This window comes from Pongo abelii, chromosome 5 (genome assembly GCF_028885655.2).
Source record: "Pongo abelii isolate AG06213 chromosome 5, NHGRI_mPonAbe1-v2.0_pri, whole genome shotgun sequence".
NCBI classification, from domain to species: Eukaryota; Metazoa; Chordata; class Mammalia; order Primates; family Hominidae; genus Pongo; species Pongo abelii.
The window spans coordinates 99,050,681-99,073,101 of record NC_071990.2 but is presented as its reverse complement, the minus strand read 5'-3'; the positions used below and the strand labels follow the sequence as shown (position 1 = coordinate 99,073,101).

Below are 22,421 nucleotides of genomic sequence, written 5' to 3'. Positions count from 1 at the left end.
AGTGATTTTGACCAAAATGCTGATAATTATATGGACAATAAGTCCAGGCTGAGGAGGCTTCAGATGGAGATGGGGAATTTATCGGGAACCGGAATAAACGTCACTCATGCCATGCTATAGCAAAGAGATTGGAGGCATTTTGTCCCTTTCCTAGAGATCTGTGGAACTTTGAACTTTAGAGAGATGATTTAGAGTGTCTGGCAGAAGAAATTTCTAAGCAGCAAAGCATTTAAGAGGTAACTTAGCTTATTCTGAAAGTGTTCAGTTATATTCATTCACAAAGAGATAGTTTGAAATTTGATTTTATATTTAAAAGGGAAGCAGAGCATAAAAGTTTGGAAAACTTGCAGCCTGACTATGTGTAGAAAATAAAACCCCATTTTCTGAGGATAAATCAGCTGAAGAAATTTGCCTAAGTAAGAAGGAGCTGAATGGTAAAAGCCAAGACAATGGGGAAAATGTCTCCAGGTCATGTCAGAGATATTCCCAGCAGGCCCTTCCATCACAGGGCTGTAGGCCTAAGAGGGAAAAATTGCTTCGTGGGCCAGGCCCAGAGCCCTGCTGCTCTGTACAGTTTTGGGACTTGGTGCCCTGTGTCCCAGCTGCTACAGCTCCAGCCATGGCTAAAAAGGGCCAAGGTACAGTTTGGGCTGTTGTTTCAGAAGGTGTAAGCCCCAAGCCCTGGTGGCTTTCACTTGGTGTTGGGCCTGTTAGTCCATAGAAGAGAAGAGTTGAGCTTTGGGAGGCTTTGCCTATATTTCAGAAGATGTACGGAAACACTTTGGTGTCCAGGCAGAAGTCTGCTGCAGGGGTGGAGCCCTTGTGGAGAACCCCTGCTAAGGCAGTGCAGAATGGAAATGTGAGGTTGGAGCCCCTACACAGAGTCCCCAGTGGGACTCTGCCTAGTGGAGCTGTGAGAAAATGGCCACATCCTCCAGACACCAGAAAGGTAGATCCACCAATAGCTTGCACCGTGTGCCTGGAAAAGCCACAGGCACTCAACACCAGCCCGTGAAAGCAGTCAAAGGGGCCGGGGTCAGGGTCATACCCTGCAGAGCCACAGGGGTGGAGCCACCCAAGTCCAGGAGAACCCACTTCTTGCATCACCATGCCCTAGATGTGAGACATAGAGTCAAAGGAGGTCATTTTGGAGCTTTAAGATTTAATGACTGCCTGGCCACGTTTCAGACCTGTATGGGGGCCTGTGGCCCCTTTGTCTTGACCAATTTATTGGATTTGGAATGGAAACATTATCCAATGCCTGCATCACCATTGTATCTGAGAAGTAACTAACTTTATTTTGATTTTACAGGTTCATAAGTGGAAGGAACTTGCCTTGTCTTAGATGAGACTTTGGACTTGGACTTTTGAGTTAATGCTGTAATGAGTTAAGACTTTGGGAGACTGTTGGGAAGGTATGATTGGTTTTAAATGTGAAAAGAACATGATATTTGGGAGGGGCCAGGGTTGGAATAATATGATATAGCTCTCTGTCCTCACCCAAATGTCATCTTAAATTGTAATTTCCACATGTTGAGGGAGGGACCCGGTTCAAGGTGATTGAATAATAGGAGTGGTTTCCTACATGTTGTTTTCATGATGGTGAGGGAATTCTCATAAGATCTGATAGTTTTAAGGGGGGCAATTTCTCCGCACGCTCTCTCTCCTGCCACCAGGTGAGACATGCCTTGCTTCCCATTTGCCTTCCACTATGATTGCAAGTTTCCTGAGGCCTCCCTAGCCTTATAGAACTGTGAGTCAACTAAATCTCTTTTGTTTATAAATTACCCAGTCTCAGGTAGTATCTTTACAGCAGTGTCAAAATGGATGAATACACATGGCAAGGGGGAAGAAAATTAGAATTAAGGTAGCCAAACAGCTGACCTTAAAATGGGGAAATTATCCTGCATTATCTAGATGGAACCAATGTAATCACAGAGATTCTTAAAACTGGAAGAGAAGGTCGGAAGAGAGAAATGAAAAGATGGCAGCCAGAAAGACTCAGTCTGGTGATACTGTTTGAAGATGAAGAAAAGGGGCTAAGAACCTTCCTCTACAAGCTGGATAGTGCAAGAAAACTAATTCTCTTCTAAAGCCTTCAAAACAAGGCATCCCTGACAATACCTTGATTTTACCACAGTGAGATCCATTTCAGACTCTTATCTACAAATTGTTGCGATAACATATTTGTGTTGTTTCAAACCACTAAACTTTGGTAACTACTTCCAGCAGCCATACCATTTAACTGGAAAAAAATATCACAGTTACAGATGAAATGCTATAAAAAATATCACTTAACTGGAAAAAGAATCACAGTTATAGATGAAATGGTACAAAAAATAAACAAAACTTAGAGGTAATTGACCCATAAAAGAAAAAACACATGCACAAGAAATACAGAAAGAAATGTTTTCCAAAGAAACAAAGTTATTAAAGAAATCAGAAAATGACTTCAAAATAAGTACACTTTACATATGTAGAAAGATAATGGAGAAAATAGCATTCATGAAACAAGAACATATCACTATAAATAAATTCTAGAAGTTTTTTTTTAAATGAAAACTATAATTACTGATTGATATGGCTTGGCTGTGTCCCCACTCAAATCTCATCTTGAATTGTAACTCTTCTAATTCCCATGTATCATGACACAGACCTGGTGGGAGGTAATTGAATCATGGTGGCAGGTCTTTCCCATGCTGTTCTCATGACAGTGAATAAGTCTCACAAGATCTCATGGTTTTATAAAGGGTAGTTCCCCTGGTAGTTCTCTTGCCTGCCACCATGTAAGACATGGCTTTTACTTCTCCTTTGCCTCCATGCCATGTGGAACTGTGAGTCCATTAAACCTCTTTCCTTTATAAATTACCCAGTCTCATGAGAACTTACCCATGAGAACAGACTAATACACTCAAAAACAAATACTAATTGCACACTAGAAAAGACAAATTAGTGAGCTAAATGATCAAGCCAAAGAACTATGCCAAAATATAACAAAAAGACATTTAAAAGATGGAAGTATTAAACAGAGTGAAGAAAACACTTTTATTTATCGACAGTTCCTAAAGAGAATATAATCAAATATAGGAAAGAAAATGTTAAATGTAATATTTTTTCAAAAGTATAATAAATACAATGAGAAATTTTCTTTAAAAAATTTCAAAAGACCAGGCATGGTGGCTTACGCCTGTAATCTCAGCACTTTGCGGGGGCCACAGAGGGTGGGTCACTTGAGGTCAAGAGTTTGAGACCAGCCTGGCCAACAAGGTGAAATTTCGTCTCTACTAAAAATAGTAGAAAACTTAGCTTGGTGTGGTGACACATGCCTATAGTCCTGGCTACTCAAGAGGCTAAGTTGGGAGAATTGCTTGAGCCTAGGAGGTGGGGGTTGCAGTGAGCCGAGATCGCAACATTGTGCTCCAGGCTGGGTGACAGAGTGAGATTCTGTCTCCAGAAAAAAAAAAAAAAATAATAATAATAATCAAAAGACACACATTTGAGGATATATTCCTCCAAAAGGAAAAAAAAAAAAGAAAGGAACGAAGAGGAAAGGGAATGATGAGCAAACATATAAGTAAAATGAGTATTAAATTCTAGTAAGTGTATATTATAAGAAGAGAGAACAGAAAGAGGATGCAGAGAAGGAAGAGAAGGGGATAGTGGAAGCAAGCAAGAAAGAAGGAAGTTAAGAATGTTTTTAAATAATAATCTAGAAACTAAAGTCCAGATTAGAGTTAAAAAGGCAAGGGGTTTAGAGAGAGAAAAAGGAAATGAAGAAAGGGAAGAAAGATACTGATATATTATTGAATATATGTTTATAAAATATATATATACTTGTGTTGAAAACTGAGCATAACAATGGAAAGAATAGAAATAAAATTTTCAGCTATCAAAATAAGGATGAAATGAAACTCACTCAATTCAGAAGAAGATAAGAAAACATGAAGAATGAATGGCAAATAAAAAACACAAAGTGAGAAAACAGACATCAGTAATCGCTGCTCACAATGACTGAATGAACTAGATTCTCCTATTCTCAGACCGAGATTATAGTACTGTATCAAATAAAGGAACCAAACTATCATACCTAAAATGTCTTTTGTTTTCTTTTGTATTTCTTTTTTTAAATTATTTTTCTAAAAGTTTTGTATAGTAGGTGTATATTTTTATGAGGTACATCAGATGTTTTGATATAGGCATACAAAGTGAAATAAGCACATCATGGAGAATGGGGGTATCCATCCTCTCAAGCATTTATCTTTTGAGTTATAGACAATCCAATTATACTCTTTAAGTTATTTTAAAATGTACAGTTAAGTTATTATTAACTATAGTCACCCTATTGTGGTATCAAATAGCAGGTCTTATTCATTCTTTCTAACTATTTTTTGTATCCATTAATCATTCCCACCTCCCCCTAATCTTCCCCATCTGCCATTACACTTCCCAGCCTCTGGTAACCATCCTTCTACTCACTATGTTCATGAGTTCAAATTGTTTTGATTTTTTGACCCCACAAATCAGTGAGAACATAGAATTTTTTCTTTTGTATTCCTATGGAAGAATAAGTGTACACAAATAGCCAAGAAATGAATGATGAAAAAACAAACATAAGGTATTTTTCCACCATTCATCTAGACATAAAGTAAAGCTATAATAACAATTATGTGGCATGGGAACAGTAATAAATAGATCAATGTAACAATTAGGTAGTAACACACACATACTAGAATATAGCAAGTAATAAAATTTCAAAATAGTGAGAAACAGGAAAAATGTTTCTTGAATTATCCATATATTAGTACTTTTAAAATTTTGATTGTTAGAAGCTAATCTGTCTCTGGCTAAATCTTTTGGCTTAAGAACAAATTTGTTGAGACAAATGGATCTTATATTCAAGATATGTACACATTTATTTATTTATTTAACTATGAGTGATAACATTATGTTAATATCATATAACTCAAGTGAAATTTTTCCATCTTTATACTACTGGGTGAATTATGTGGGAGTAACTATGCTGGCAAGACACGAGAGTAATATATAACAATAATAATATTGCTAATTACATTGCTGTAATAAAGACATAATAAAAATGCTACCAGCTCTTCTGTAGCATAGCTTGTCCTTAAAGCATTGTAAACAGAGATATCATGGCTATTAAGAATTAGTGTTGATGTATGATATTATGATGAAGAGTTAGTCTGACAAACACTGGCCCAAGTGAAAAGAAATACGTTAAATTACTCTTACAACCATTGCTATATCTCTTCAATATGGAAGCTTTGTGTCCTAATTTTTATTCATGTCAGTAGCAGAGAGCACATTTGTAATGAAATGATTTTACCTGAACATTATTCTCTATTCTTTACCTTTTTAACTAATATGCCCCAAATATGAAATTGTTTCAGAAGATACCTTAACATATCTAGACACAAAAATAAGCCCTTCAAAAATGTCCAAAAAAATTTAACTTAGTAATTACTTTTGTGAACCCTTAAATGTTCCAATATACTTCTGGCAGTCTACAAAAGTGTTTTGATTTATTTTTAAAGAATCATATTTATTATCAAATACAGGACTTTGTATTCTACCAGCAGGGTAGTTAGGTTGGCAGTAACAAAAACCAAGTTTCCTAAAGTGATCTATAGGCTCCCATATTTCAGTGTATAACTTTGGAAGTTATGGAATACCAGATGCACATTACTTTTGCCTCATAAAGCTTTGGCCTGGACACACTGTAGCTTCTAAAATCTGCCTAACAAATATACTGGCTTCCTCATTTCTTTTTAATTATTGCAAATAATTGTTATAAACCTAGATACAATGAAAATCTCGTTAGTTTGTGGGTATCGAGTGAATAAAAACCAAAACCATTTGCAACTAATTCATTACATTGTACAAATTTTTTCCTGATTCTGATATGATGATGGCAGGGAATATGACAAACCTTCATTTTACGATAAAAAGCACACGAATGAGGTTATTTCTACGCACTTACTCTAGATTCCTTTTTTTGGTCACTTTCTGTAATATTTTATTAAGTAAAACTCCTTTTAAAGCAAGGCATTCTAATCTCCCCCCAAATCTAAATTTATTCCCACCCTCACCCCTTAAGAAAAGCCGTCTCACACTTTTCTCCAGCGAGTAACTACAAAGGGTTAAAGAAAATCTACCCTGACAATACTAGAAACAATTCTCTCGGTGTGTGTTGGTTCACTGCTCCACAGGGCATAGCAGATGTTGTGTCTGGTAGTAAGAAGGGCCCAGGAGGTGTGGGCTGTCAATCACATGTTTGCTTTTTTTTTCCCTTAACTACAGGCTATGCTATGGTTATGAAGCCCAACTAAAACAATCTGCCTCAGCTGGGGTGTGTGAGGTATCAATAACCCTTGGCAAAGGTGTCAAGAGCCTTGCTGGAACTCAACTACCCTGCTGACCAGATGCTTAGCAAGTTAACAAGACTCTGAGCATTCACCACTTTTTCTAACACAACAATTAACACAACTGGAAAATCACTGCACTGATTATCTGAAGAAAAAAAAATCTCACCAAAGTTGCCTTTTATGGAACAGAGGCAAATAATAAATACTGGACCATACTAGGAAGAGGAGAATTTTGAAGTTTCAAGCTGGGCAGGTGCTATGGCTCAATAAACAAGATGAGAGAAACTGAAAAGTAAAAATATTATCAAAGGTATTTTCTCAGTATACTCATATACATTTCTGAGTACATTAAAACTATTTCAATCTTACCCTTACAAATATGATGTTTTATCTTTGGAAACAACTGAGGCTAACACATTTTCTCATAAGAGATCAATACTAAAACTTGGTTTAAGAATAGAATCTAAAGAGCTGAAGTTTTACTAAAGTGGATAATATTAGTCAGCATCTATATATATAAGAGCATATTCAGAAGTTACTCATTGAACAACATTTAGATAGCTATAAAACCTGGATAAAGCAATCAAGTTACTTGATTTTTTAAAACTAATCTTTAAAAGACTGTATACAAAATTTTTTTTTTAACCTAAATATATATTTTGCTTTTTTTTCAAGTTATATTACCTTAAGGTCATTCCCTTTCCTCTCATTCATAATTCTATTAGATTGCAATTATACACTTTTTCTGGAAAAAATAAATTATATACTATTCCTAGAAAAATATATGGTATGCAGGAAAACATGAATATTAGCTTTAAACAATTTAATGTTGTTTGTCTTTGCTTTGAAATTCAATAATGCCATCAGCCTGTAAGACCTCTTAGAGCCTAGCATTTCACACAGTGAAAGCTGCTTTCTGTTACAAAAGCACAGCAGCTGTGACTCCCGCAGATACCCTTAAAGACAGATATAATAAAACACTGGGAGGGAGTAGGTCGACACAGGAGCATGAAATGGACGAGATGAAGCCCCTTTGTCACAGCCAAACAGGCTATAAAGTTACTATAGTAACATACAGTATTAAACTCCAGGTGGATTGACTTAATCTTCCTCAAACAAAAAATAAAGGTTAACAAAAACCAAACCAATAATGATTACAATCACTCTACCCAAATATTTTTCAAGAAGTTCTTATTTTTGGTTTAGTCTGGATAGGTGAAGAACAGGGTACACTGGCTCATGTTCTGATTTGAAGAAACAACCCCAGAAGTTCAGGATGTGGCTAAAGAAATGCCTTTTTAAAATATTTGAATACATCCAATGACTTGAGTTGCAAGAAAATCAAAGTGATGAGAGAACAACTAGACTATATGGATTCTCAAACCTAATATTTTTTCTACGTTCATCACATTATTGTCAAGTGGAGAGAATTTAAGTAATAATGCCTCTGGATCCAGTCCTAAATTCACGGAAAATTCAGCAGCCTTTTCTGAACTTTGGTTGAAGAGTTTCAGGCCCCATCTGTTTTAGTCTACGTTTTCAGGAAGAGAATAATGACTTATGACATAAGGTATAATAAGTATGAAATAAGAACCAAGGAACTAGCCTGTGGAACATAAGACAAAAAGTAGAAAAGACAAGGAAATGAAGAATCACAAATTGAATTCTAATTTTTAAATTTCATTAAGGAAGTATACCTAAGAGTTTAGGAGATACAGTAAACTCTTAGAGTATACATCAAGTCCTGCTTATTCCTTCTTGTAGGTATAGGACTTGCTATTATTTTGCTGTGATAATTGTTTTATTTATAAACCACTCTTGTAAGCAAAACTTCAGGAACCCTTTATTCTACCCAAACACTCTCTCTCACACACACATGCACACGCGCACACACACACAAAATATTATCTGTTTTGCTTTAGTAAATATCCATTTTTATAGCTCTATTTTCAAATGTTGAATTTTATGTTTTAAATGTGGATGAAGACATGCAATGATAAATAAAACTTAACATGTGCATTTGCATTTTGGATTAATCCAATGATCACTTGGATTGCTCCTTTCAAATACTGCTCTAATGATCTGAAAGAGTTAAGAGACTTGCTCTGAACCTTAATTTATGCCATGGAGTTAGGCACCAGGGCAAGCTGGACTCAATAAGAATATTTTTAGTAGGATTTAGCTAACAGTGTGAGACATACCTTTAATGGATTTAGTTTGGGTAAACAACCTTTGTCTAGACAGCCCAAATGTCACAGGTATTGGTGCTCATTTTAAGTGGTAACTTCTATGCAAATAATTGCAAAGTTGCATTTCGTTCTCTGTACTGATATTTTATGAATTAAGGTTTTTGACTGTATCAATAGCTGAATGTATACTCTTAAATTATAATTTTAGTTAAAGTTTTTTTTTTAACTGGTCACATATTTGACAATATGGCAATAATTAGGTTTCAGATTGCACTCTGAGTTTTTTGATGTGATTGCTGAGGGCTGCTAAAGATTTTTAGTACTATTAGCTATAGAAAAGAGATCTGAAAAGGAAGAGTTGATGGACAGCAGATTTTTGGGGAAAGTACAGAGCAGAATTAGTGTTAAAAGATGAACAAATACAATCATAGTAGGAAAGAATAAGGAAACTTATTTATTATAAGTAAAGATATTTATTAATTAGACTTATTTGGTATATCCATGAATATAAGAAATATGAAATGTTGTGAACTAGAACAGAGCTATATTATTTTTTACAGGTAGATTCAATTTAGTCACCTTTCTTATATTGATAATTAATAACTAATGATATTTTATATTTTTTTAATTAAACATCATATGACCTTTACCTGCTTATGCTTAGATTCATCCATAAAATATTTGCTGTTTACCTTATTACATTGTTGAAGAATCTTAAGAAAGGAGAAAGAAAAACCTCATTCTTGATTTGTGGAACTATTCAAACTAATACGTAGATTGGGATGTTAGAACTGCAAATGTAATTCGCATCTATCCAGAGGCCTAAAATTTTGAGCACTGCACAAAACTATCCATAGGGATAGATTAATGAACTCTTAAATTTCACTCATGTTATAATAATACTTCATGCTTAGTCGAGGTTTTTCATAGTTTCTAAAATTCCAGTTAAGAAAAATATGATTAATTCATTCCTTACATATAAAATTATAAATTCATAATTTTATATAGGTTGAAACAATTTCAAATCATTTACGGTAAATTGTGAAAAATTCAGTAAATTCTGTCACTAACACAAGTTATAAAAATAAGAGTCAGATTAGGTAAAGGATCTCTTTGCAAGCATATAATTTCATTCTAAGCGGGAATGTACTTAAAACTCTTAGTACTGGATAAAGTTTTTGCTTTAATATTAAAATATTGAATTACTTATGCATGCAAATTTATATTTTCCATTATTTTAATTTTAAGAGCAAGTGTCACCTGAAGTAGAATTTATTTCATTGGTTGATAACATCGGAACCACCTTCCCCCAAAAAAACACAAAATAAAAGGGATATGAGATCCAGAGCAAAAACCATTGCATTAAATGTTGACTTAAAGAAGAATAAGTCACTGGTAATTCTATTTCTTTATTGCATAATCTGTTATTTTGTTTTCCCTTCAGTATGCAGTCCACATTTTGCAAGAAGAGCTGTGGGGTTCAAAACAGTAATTAAAAACCCGGGGCTCTAATAACTTTGACAAATATAGTAGGTCCACTCCATTGCATAAGTTGCTCATAGAGAAAAAAATGGATTTTTAAAGATAAATTAGTTTAATTCATAAAAATTCACATAACAGATAATAGTTCATACAGATTAGTTCTGCCATCTTCATTCAGAGAAGCAAACAAGAAAAAGAGAGGAGGCTACAAGTCATGTTTTTAGTGCTATCAGCTGGAAAGTGTGTCAGACTCTTAAAATTGCTGTAATTTTCACCTCAGGCACCCCAAAGAGCTCAGTAAACCATCCAGGATGAAATTCACAACAATCTGTAAGTCCAGCAAGCCTCCCCACAAAACCTGCAGGGTACCTGAGAATGCCCCAGACTCTCCTGGCATCCTCAACGACTTGATTTTGACCTCACTGAGCATTCATTCCATCAGAATAACAGAGTCACCCTCCTCAGATTCTGTATCTGGATAAGAAAGAAGAAGAATCAGAAACAAACAACCAAAGCCATTAAGACAATTTATATAAAGAACAACTGTTTTAATGACCCTGCAGATTGTACCCCAAGTTCCCTGACTTCAAAGGAATGATATGAGCTGGAAGTTCTAGTCTGCTAATGAACAAAAACCATTTTTATGTAAACATATCTATGCTTTGTACCATGGATATCTTATGAGCACACAGCAAAGAATGGTTAAATATGCTTTATTTCTGTATTAATAACATTTAGTAAGGTCAGTAATAATCACTTACCTTAACATTTTCAAGAGACAAAAGCTTCTCCAAAAGCTGTTGCTATTGTCTAACTGTATCCACATCAGAAATAAAGCTCAGGAATCTCATAATGATGGAAGCTGCGATTATTGTCACTTTAATTTTCTTTTTTATTTCCAAAAAATAGAAATGGGTTTACAATGATTTTTGCACAAAATATGGAGCAAAATTCACTCAGTGAACAAACAGTTCTCTAGATACTTCTAAAAGCAGAATTAACATTTTCTTTTGTAAAAATATCATAATGTCCATAGCTCTGTTTAAATGGAGATACCCTATTGTCAAAAACTTTTTAAGGAAATTCCGTTAACTAACTGGTGACTTCTATTGATGGACCATTCCAATTTTCCATCTTCTCTAAAAATATGAAGCTTTTAAAGTAGGTGTAAGACATTTAAACAACCACCACATTCAAGAGAGAACACTGTTTTTCCTCTTTGTTATCGAATACAGCCTCTATGTCACAGTCAACCTTTTAGATAATGGTCACTAAATAGTGAACATTAGTTTTTAAATCTCTCAAAATATGTGAAGATAGTAGGATAATAATTTCTGAATGAAATCTGAAGTCCCAATTGCTTATCTATGTTTGCATTATATAAAATCAATTATACTTAATATTGCATGTAATTTATAATACATTAATAGTTTATTAGAATGTGAGCCCCATGGGGACAGTGCCTGTATCTGTTTATTCATTCCTCTATTTCAGTGATCACAACAGTGCCTGGCACATCATAGATACTGAGTGTTTACCGAATAAACAAATGATGAAATTACTACATTTGACATAATTTTCTGTAGCTGCCTAAATATATGAAAAGGAATAAATATTTTATTTCACATTTCAGCTCAGTTAAATAAATTGAAATATACTTTGGGAAACAGGTTTAAATGATTCCTCCTTGATGAATGTAGAACTTACAGAAAGCATGTACAAAGTGTGTAATTTTCTTTTTTTGTTTATAAATTAATGCTCTCTCTTTGTATATATATCACTTGGCCACTGTTAAATGACAATTGAGAGATAAAACCATTAAGAAAAAGATTGCATATTTGTTTACACAAGCAAACTATTTATAAGGGAGTCTTGAAAAACTGTCTCTCTGAACACAGTTTGAAGCAGGTATGTAAAGGAAAATAAACACTCACAATACACGGTTTCGAAAGTTATATTTTGCCTGTCAGCAATAGGGAAAAAAAACAGTTGTTTTCTCTAATGATTATCATATTTGCATGAGTCTGCACCTAACTGTAGGTATCAGTACTGCAGAGTCATGATTCACTTTTCCTAGGAAGTTGGCAACTTCAGGGAAAGCACTAAAGCCTTCATTGATTTGGGGACTGGTGGGTTCTTGTTCAGGTTTGTTTTAGTTCATCCATTAATGAAATGGTTTTTGTTTGTATGTGTGTTTTGTTTTCATTTCTGACTGTGGTATGATGTGCCTAGTCATCATGGAGGCGCAGGGCAAGATGTGAATTTTGCTTTTTAACTAGAATTTCACGACCAGAAAATGAATTATTCAAAATGTATTTATTTCAGGCCTCATGTAAGTCTATCTGTTCACCATACTCTGAATGTTTTACTCAGCCTGCCTCAGACATGCTGCTTTGTGCAAAAAAGAATAAACTGGGTGCTTTAGATTTGTTCCCTAGAAATCACTTAGGACTCTTCTGGAAGAGACTACTGGAAACGCCATGCCCACCCTGCCTACCCCTTCCCCAACTCCACCTCAGTGCCAAACAGCTCTCAGTCCTGCTTCTGGAATCTCAAATCTGCCCTCCAGGGGTTTGCTCCCCGGAGCAAGTGCATTAACCTTTCTGAACCTCTGTTTCCTCATTTATGAGACTATGATTTAAAACTTATTTACAGGATTTTTGTGAGAATTCCATACAATTGACATAAAGAAGTTATGACTGTAATCTCCCCACAAAAGTTATGCAGTTAATACATATTCTCTGCATGCTTATTTTCCTATTTTTAGCCTGTTCATCTCTTTTTACTTGTCATTTAGACGGGATTTATAGATTGTAAAATGCTTATTTTTCCCAAAACAGTTGAGCCCACGTTCACTTTTGAACTCCTGCTTGTCATTGCCTTGGGGGAACACTTCTCTTGAATCCAAGTCCCAAGACCAGGCCATCTTCTGGTTGTTGCTGCTCTCTAGACCCCTAGAGAGGCAATTCTGATCTGACATATTGTGGCTTTAATGACTGAGACAGTCTCTTTTAGCTATGATTTCAAATTTTGGCTCTAACATTGCCTATCTGTTGCCTGGTTTCCTCATCTGTAGAATGTGGATTACTAAATTCTCTTACACCATCACAGGGAATAAATTAAATAATGCACACATGCTTTTTAGCATAGTGTATGGCATGTGAAATGCAATAAAAGGTGATTCTCCTTATAATTAAAGAAATAGAAATTAGTGCCCATAACACTGTGTATTTATATAATAAAATTCTTTCCAATTGCCCTGCAAGATGAGTGAAGCAAATCTGTAGAAGGTATATTCATTTCTCAAATATTTTATTTCGCTTCTACGAAAAACTAAAAAAGGCTGGGTGCAGTGGCTCACACCTGTAATCCCAGCACTTAGGGAGGCCGAGGCAAGCAGATTGCCTGAGATCAGGAGTTCAAGACCAGTCTGACCAACATGGTGAAATCCTGTCTCTACTAAAAATACAGAAAAAATCAGGTGGGTGTGGTGGCATGCTCCTGTAATCCCAGCTACTCAGGAGGCTGAGGCAGGGGAATTGCTTGAACCAGGGAGGTGGAGGTTTCAGTGAGCTGAGATCGTGGCACTCCACTCTGGCCTGGGCGACAGAATGAAGCTCCATCTCAAAATAAAAAAAAAAAGAAAAACTAAAAAATACATTTGTTTGGCTCACAGATGTTAATGATCTGGGGAAACTTTGATATTTAATGAAAATTGTTTCCTAGAATTTGTGCCTGTGGATTATTTTTTAATATAGCATAGGTTAGGCAGGACTAGAGTTTTATAATTACTGGCAATATCAAGGAAAATAGATCTAGATCATTTTATCTATAGTACTATGAAGTGTTATAAAATGAATATAATAAGCATTGTAATAGCTATGAATGTATGTCAGTTTTTAAATTATTATTCCTATTGTAATAATGAACTTGAAAATTATGTTTTATTATTGAGTCCATCTAGAAAAGGATTTCAGTGCCTACCCTAGTTTAAGGCTTATATCATTTGCTCAAAAAATGTTTGTTGAATGAACAAAACTGTATAGAATACTTATGTAGAAAGTTCTGGAGGATAGAGTTATTCCAAAGCATTCAACATGAATGCTCAGCCAAAGACATTCCTCTATATAAAGAGATTTCACCATTCAAGATAGTGACTGGCAAAACCTCCAGGAGTAAGAGAACCCTACCAGTCGGGTACTACGAGTTTCCATTCAGGTTGTGATGGCAAGCCTTCAGAAAGAACTAGCAAATCAAACAAAGGAAGAACACAGGCACCACAAAGCATTTTACTGCTCTAGTGGAACTGTGTGATGCCCTGAATTTCACCTGCATTGACACTTGAAAATAGAACTTTGATGGAATGTTTCAAATAAAATACTGTATAACAAAAGTTGCCGTCCTTGCTTTGCCACCCGTTTATTTGTAACAAATCATTCTTTATGCAGGAGAAAAGGAGTGAGTGGCAAGTGAATGTGTGCAAGAATATAGCATTGGGATGATTGAGTTTGTTTAAAAATCGAATATCACGTCAGCTAGCAAATTTATCATAAATGTCTTTTCTGTGCTTTCAAATTACCAAAGTTATCAATTCTTTTTTTGAACAAATTTGGCTGAAAAGTAAATAAGACTACTAAGGGAAACTGCACCTTAATGCATATGGAAGGGAAAATTTCTGTTTGCATGAAGAAGCCATTGGTCAATCTTCTCAACTAGGCAAGAGTAGCTGGATCATAGAATCATAAGTTTTTATTGTCTGACCAAGAATATAATGGAATCTCATAGAGGCATTTTTTTTGGTTGTTACAATGATTGGGGGCACTTTTAGCTTTATATTGGATAGAGGCCAGGAATGCTGGATAGCCTCCAAAGAATATCCCTGAGTCCTCAAAAATTTTTTAAAAAAATTATCAAGACACTTATATGGGTGTGAATGGCACCTAGAGCACAGCTTAATTTTACAATTAAATTCAACTATTATTTTTACAGTTTTAACATAATTGGAAGTTTTCAGAAATTGAGCCATTTTATACAGTAATAGAAGTATGCCCTTCATTTTTTCAGACTGATTAAAAGTACTTTACCTCGAAGAACATATTCAACACCTATGGTGATGCCATTCCCACTTGAATCCCTGCTACAACACACCTGAGTGGGTCTGATTTTGGCAGCTGTGGCTTTCCATACATAGGTGCAAGCATATGAAAGAGAACCACTGATGCAGCCTTACAGGAAAGTGACTTCAAGTAATGCACAGAGAAAGAGAGAGAAAGAGAGAAAAAAAAAAGGCTGGCTGGCTCTTAGCAGAGGTGAAATGACATAAATGTTACTATATACTTCTTAATCTACATTCCAATATAGACAGAGCAATGAAATAACATGTTCCCAGGACACCATAGTTTGTAGTTCTTGAGGCTCTGGTGCTTTCACCAAAAAGACTCTGGCTCTTTCACAGGAGTTTTACTGCTTGGCCCCTTCAGCACTTTCCTTTTTTGTCTACCATTCCAGAGCAGAATTGAGAATCATTTTCCTGCCTTCATTGCCTGTGAACTTCTCTCCTTGAGTAGCCAACCTTATAAGGCTGCTCTTATAGCTTCTTCATGTGCAGGAAATACTTCAAGCTGAAGATTATATTAATGGCCAAGTGACTGTTCAGTAGAAATTTTCTCAGTGTATGTTGCCTAAGTATGCCTGTGTTTGCAAGAAAAACTATGCCAGTCAATATGTTGAACACTGGCACACTGAATGCAGTCAAGTTTCAGGGTTTTAAGAAACATCTTTCTGGTCTTTCATTTTATTGTCTTTATCTTGCAATGTGACAATGCATATAAACTGCTTAGCACAAGGCCTAGTACAAAGTAAAAGCTTTAACTTGTCAATTATTGTTATACTCTTATTATTATCAGCTATTACTTGTTACTCTTCTAGATATTCAATATAAAAGTACATTGCAAATTGATGCCATGAAAGAAAGATACTTTAATTTTTGCAAGTCTCATAGAGGAATTAAAGTTCTTTTAACAGGAAAGCATAAAATGACAGTTGTAATATATGTAGATTTCACTCATGAATGGTTATAATAATGAAGTAGAAATCAAAACTACATAGACACTCTAGGTTCTACTAGCTGTTTTAGTTCCTAAGATGAACTCTTTAATTCTCTCCTCTGTAAATAAAAGTTAAGGTTTCCAAAGTACTCATGATTGTTTCTAAATTATCTTAATTGTAAGAGCTAAATGAAAATTAGAGAAGCATAAGAAACAATCCAGAAGAAATAGAGTATGATGTGATAGTTTTTACTGTAGTGTAGGCTTGAGTTCTGGTTTTGATTTTGCCTTAATTTACAGCATCATTTAGAGACTTGGCTAAGAATTTCTTTTTTTCAAGAGTCAGGCTTCATGGCAACAAATGGCCCTGAAAAACAAAGCATGTGCTAGCACCAGCAATGGGATAAGTTCTCTTTTTCACTAATATAACCCCAGAGGCATTATTCAATTATGGCTACTTGTTCACCAAATCAGTGTGCACAATACAGACTTTTCTCTATCAAAATATCTCCAGTAAGATCTTCAGATGACCCTTAAGTTTAATCATCTATATTTGATTTAATTTGAGATTTCTGAGAAATAACTGAAGTGATTTCAAGATGTTCCCAATCAAAATTGCTTTAGGATAACAGTGTGAACTACATCAGGAACTGTCCCTGCTGGCCAGATGTGGCCTAGTGCCAGGTTCAGGAGCTCTGGGAGATTCGGAATACTGGGAGTCTGTCTTTCACGGAAGCTGATATTGTTTACAAGGATAAACAGGTCATTGATGTATTGACCATGGACTATTGCCACAATGCAGAGCTATGATATTTTTGAAAGTCAGTTGTGAGAAAGCACAATGAAAAAATAAGCAAAATTTCCTAAGTCGTCCTGAGAATGCAACAAATCAATTCAGTGATTTTCAAGGTCTCTGCATGACAAAAATTTCAAATTGTACGTGTGTTTTTGAATTCTTAGAATGAGAAATTTCCTATGTTGCAAAATGGCATTGTTAACATGCTTTTAAAAGAAGACAGTTTAATTATAGGTAATATCCACAGGAAAAGTTTTTCTTTTTCATATAGGTACTTCTACAAACTTAAGTAATTCAAAAGAAAGATTACCCATCAATCCAAGCATATAAACTGCACTTGAGAAAAAAAGTCATTTACCCTCTCTAAGCAGAGGCAAAAGTATAATTAGGAATATTTCCTCATAATACATTTTAATTATCTTTGACCAATAATAACATTTGGATGCTGTGGTGTATTCTCTCTCTCATGTGTAGTAAGATTAAATTCAAGTTTCAATCCATTTCTTGTCAAGTCCAACTCCCATTAGTAAGAGTTAAAAGCAGCTGCATCAAGCAGCTTTAACAATGAGGATATCCTTAAAAATATGAATTATGTACATTTGCCATGAGATAAATGTGACAGGAATTCAGACTTTATTGGCATCTACTCACTATAGTTCTTGTAAGTGCACTCTGTTATGTGGATGATACATGCCACATTTTCTGCAGTTTGATCATTTTAAAGTATATAGTATAAAGATACTGACTGGTCTTTATGCCCAACATATAAATTAACATTTCATTTAATAATGATAACTTAGAATCGTGATACACTTTATAATTTACAAATCAATTTTACATTGGTAATCTCATCTTAAAATTTTGTCTCAAAAACAGATTCTTAATAAGATTCTAATGTTATGAAAACTGCCCATTTTCTCCAAGTCCAAGTCTGGATTTTTTTCCAAATGTATTAAATTATTTTGAAAAAGATAATTTTAAATTAAATAGAGAACTCTGCAGGATGAATCACCAGTTCTGTCCTTCCACATTTTAAACTTTTACCTTTTTTGAAGATTTCTTCTACCATCAAGAATATGTCTTATTTGGATTATCTTGCAATATCAAAGCAAGAGAAGATTGTATAAGACTTTTTACCAGATTAATGACATTTGCAAAAATGATAGATGAAATAAAAATAAGCCTAGTCACTAGGAGTTTCAGATTCTCATTTTCAGTTAGGCATAATGTATGCAGATTAAAAAGAAAAATCATAATAAATTAGCTTTATAACCAGCAAGAATTATAAGTGGGTTAGTAGACTATGCTTACTCTATGCCATTTAACAATGACAACACTGTGCAATATTTTCTTCATTATACCAAAGCAAGTGTTTTAAAAAATCACTGGCTTTCTCATGTTTATGATGCTTGCCCTATCTGCGGAAAGGGAAAAACAAGAAAGGAAACATTTCTAAAAAAGCCACTTCGGTAATATCTGAGACAACGCCATTCTTATTTCACTGGGATTTCATTTCATTCTTGTAGGTTTAACATCTCACTGCATGAACAAAGAAAGTATCACGTGAAAAGGGCTTCAGGCTAGCTACTTCCAAAAGGATTCAACCTTCCTAGTGCTATCAATATCATCCATACACCCACATAGTTAGCACTTTTGAATACATTTACTGAAAACCATTAATAAAGCAACAATCTTAGTCTAGTTCTTAACCATGTGTCAGAGTGAAATAAGTTCATGTAAATCTGTGAACTGCACGACAATGATCAAATTAACAGTCATTTCAAGAAAAAATGCCCCTCAGGCTGAAAAATAATTAGTAGTCTCTCACTATCTTTTCCTCCTAATAAAAATCACGATATTATTGTTGACTGTGCTAATAAAACACCTCCTATGACCCTGATGCAGCTTGATGTAAAATGTAAGGACTGTTCTATTGTGCAGTCTCACACATGTTTTATTGAACATTTCCACTTGGCTCTTCATCTGGGAACACACGGGCCCACAGAAGCTGAAGAACTTTTGTCACAGTGTAATGCAACTCTCACTTGTTTATTGCTGCAGTTAATAAAACACCGACTTTGAAATTTCTTATCTTTGAAATTTAACTTTTAACTGCAGAAACTGAATATTCAGAGTTTCGGATATAAGCAGGGATAAGAGAAAGAGACAGAGAAAGCCAACAGAGAGAATCCAGTGCGTGCATAAAGCAGTCCAAGGTTGGCATATACGTAGCCATAAATGTCAAGTCCTGGATTTTGACTTTTAGGAAAGCAATATTGAGAAAGTCTTAATGGTCAGAGGTTGTTCAACATATTTTCCATCTGGTTATTTATACTCACACCACGATTACCTTTTGAATGCTTTTGTGCAAAACAATAGTGGAGGTCTATGAGGGACAGAAAGAAGTTAAAAAACATAGTTCCTGTTCTCAAGGAGCTTATCAAGGATATGACACATTGGGTTTCTGCACTGAAGTGGATGATGAGCTAATGTTGGTTAATAACATTTCCAATATACAAGCTGAGGATAAAACGTCAGTTGTCTTTATAAAAAAAAAAAAGACACAAACCCGAGAAAGTCAGCAAACTACTGAAGCATGTGACTCAGAACATTAAATAGCATCTATATACTGATACCATGATTCATAAGAAACTTGGTTTCAGGAATCAGCATGATTCAACAAAGGCATTTGGAGGTGGTGAGATGAATAAGACATTGTCTTTTCCCTGAAGTGGTTTGGTGTTCAGGGAAGGAAAATTCATTACTATCGCTAATTATAATATAAACCAGAATATGGCCAGTTGTTCCAGTGACTATTTACTCTATAGCAGAATATTTTCATTGTGCTTTTGTAAATTCTTAGAATCAAGTCTTTGAAGTAATCAATGATACAAATGTTTCTTGGAAAAAGCTGAACATTTTCAGGCATAATTTTAAGGAAATATCTAAGTGTCAAACATTATCAGAAAAGATATAGTAGTTAACAGCAGATAGTAAGCAATTGGATAATGAAAAGAAATGTCAAGCTTATTGTTGATATTACAAGAATGTATATGAAAATATACATTTTCCAAGAGCAAAGAAAATTTTGTTTTGCCTAAGTTTTATGGAAGGGACATCTCAGAATTCCTCTAAACCCCTGTTTTTCAAAGTGAGCTCCACTCTACGTTAAAAAAAAAAGTTTCAAAGGTTCAGTAAATCTGGAAATACTAGATAAGCCAAGTTTAACATCTCTAGAGCTTTAATACGGTCACGTGCATTGTGGATCTCTAGGAGAAAAACTCCTCTAACAGAGCATCTCAAAGGACTGTAGTTCCACGGACCAAAGCTTGGATATAGCAACATCTGATGGTAGATGGGAAAAAAAGCAGACTCTCAGCTCCCATCCCTAAAAGGTGGAGCCTAGAAGTCTTTCCTTTTAAGACTCTTCAGGTGATTTCAATGTAATTATCTAGTATTGAACCTTGAACGGATATTTGAGAGTCACTGCTACTAAAAGTAAGACTTTACATTTAGATACTACAGGTGATTCAAGATTTATGAACATTAGTTTCTTTTTTTTTTTTTTTTGAGACAGAGTCTCGCTCTGACACCAGGCTAGAGTGCAATGGCACCATCTCGGCTCACTGCAACCTCCGCCTCCCAGGTTCAAGCGATTCTCCTGCCTCAGCCTCCCAAGTAGCTGGGACTACAGGTGCACACCACCATGCCCGGCTAATTTTTGTATTTTTACTAAAGACAGGGTTTCATCATGTTGTCCAGGATGGTCTCAATCTCTTGACCTTGTGATCCACACGTCTCGGCCTCCCAAAGTGCTGGGATTACAATTAGCTTCAATATAATAGCAGGCATTAAAGCATTATTTCAGAAGGCCTTTCAATAGAGAGATGAAAGTAAATGCTTTTCATAAATACCCTTTGCTGGAAAAAGGCAAATCTTTCATTTCTCGGGCTATGGTCTACTTTACATCATAACCATGTGAACATTTTGAAAAGAAAGAGGAAGGAATTTCTGAATGTCAGTGCTCAACAGACCTGGCTAATTATACTTGGCACAATTATTATCTATACTGCTTGTTGCTTCTTTCAGCATGGGATGAGTTCCCTCTCAGTTTTCTTTTCTTTCTTTTCTTTTTTTTACAAAGCAAAAAACACCTCTACCTCTGTTTATTTCCCTGGCTCTAAGTAGCCAAGTGCTTAGTAAAGAGAATCAAGCAGAGGCATGCCATTACTTTAAATATTACGAGCTGCTGGGTGTCCAAATACTACATTCTGCCCTATGCTACTTTCATTTATATGATACACAGGCTGTTTTTTTTTTTTAATTTTTAATTTTTTTTTTCTTTTTTTTGAGACAGAGTCTCGCTCTGTCGCCCAGGCTGAAGTGCACTGGCGTGATCTCCGCTCACTGCAAGCTCCGCCTCCTGGGTTCACGCCATTCTACTATCTCAACCTCCCGAGTAGCTGGGACTACAGGCGCCCACCACGCCCGTATTTTTAGTAGTGTTAGCCAGGATGGTCTCGATCTCCTGACCTCGTGATCTGCCTGCCTCAGCCTCCCAAAGTGCTGGGATTACAGGCATGAGCCAGGCTGTTTTAATAAACTTTTCACTCTTTGAATTTTGCAACTTAAGTTTCAGCAAAAAATAACCCACAAAGCTGATTTTAAATAAAAGCAGATGGAACTGTCAAAGAAGGCCAAATGCAAGAAACAAAAGGAAAAGTGTGTATTTTCTGAAAAAGTAGTCCATAAATTATTTTCGTGTACCTCTGTCATGAAAGGTGTGGTTTGTGTGACCAATGTTGTCACACAGCAGCACGTAAGATGGTATTGACACTGATCCTTCTAAAACAAATGAAGAGTAATGCCACAACTATTAGGATAATTTAACAAAAGAATTGTTGCCATTGGTCCTAACAGGAAGTCAGAGTTTTCTTTGTAATTCTCGCATTCTATATGTACAACACTGACAAAACTACAAGTTCTCTTTAGAGAATTCTTGTGCTTAGGAATCAGTGTAATTTTGAGTCAAGCATAAATCAACATAGATCAAAACCTGGCATCTCTCCTGAGTTGTTAAAGTGAGTTATAATGCATTTATTTAAAATCAATACTCAACCTCAGTTGTTTTATTTTTTCTTTTGTTTGATTGTAAAAGTGATATTGGTATATTGGTAATGCACACGTCTTTTTTTTTTTTTTTTCAAATTTTCTGATTGTCTTTTTTTTTTTTCTTTTATTATTATTATTATTATACTTTAGGTTTTATGGTACATGTGCACAATGTGCAGGTAAGTTACATATGTATACATGTGCCATGCTGGTGCGCTGCACCCACCAACTCGTCATCTAGCATTAGGTATATCTCCCAATGCTATCCTTCCCCCCTCCCCCCACCCCACAACAGTCCCCAGAGTGTGATGTTCCCCTTCCTGTGTCCATGTGTTCTCATTGTTCAATTCCCACCTATGAGTGAGAATATGCGGTGTTTGGTTTTTTGTTCTTGCGATAGTTTACTGAG

The 22,421-nt window shown here is 35.3% G+C and overlaps 1 long non-coding RNA gene across 19 annotated transcripts in view; it reads right to left on the bottom strand.

The window, feature by feature from the left end:
* Positions 1-22,421, bottom strand: part of LOC129060000 (uncharacterized) — a 1,058,541-nt gene that overhangs the window by 155,042 nt on the left and 881,078 nt on the right. For 18 of the 19 annotated variants that reach the window (XR_010140292.1, XR_010140291.1, XR_010140298.1 and 15 more), the window contains one exon: positions 9,642-10,531. The exons of the other annotated variant lie outside the window; for it this stretch is intronic. This is a non-coding gene — a long non-coding RNA (uncharacterized LOC129060000). Of the gene's footprint in view, positions 1-9,641; positions 10,532-22,421 lie in introns of those variants that run through there. 19 annotated transcript variants of the gene reach the window in all.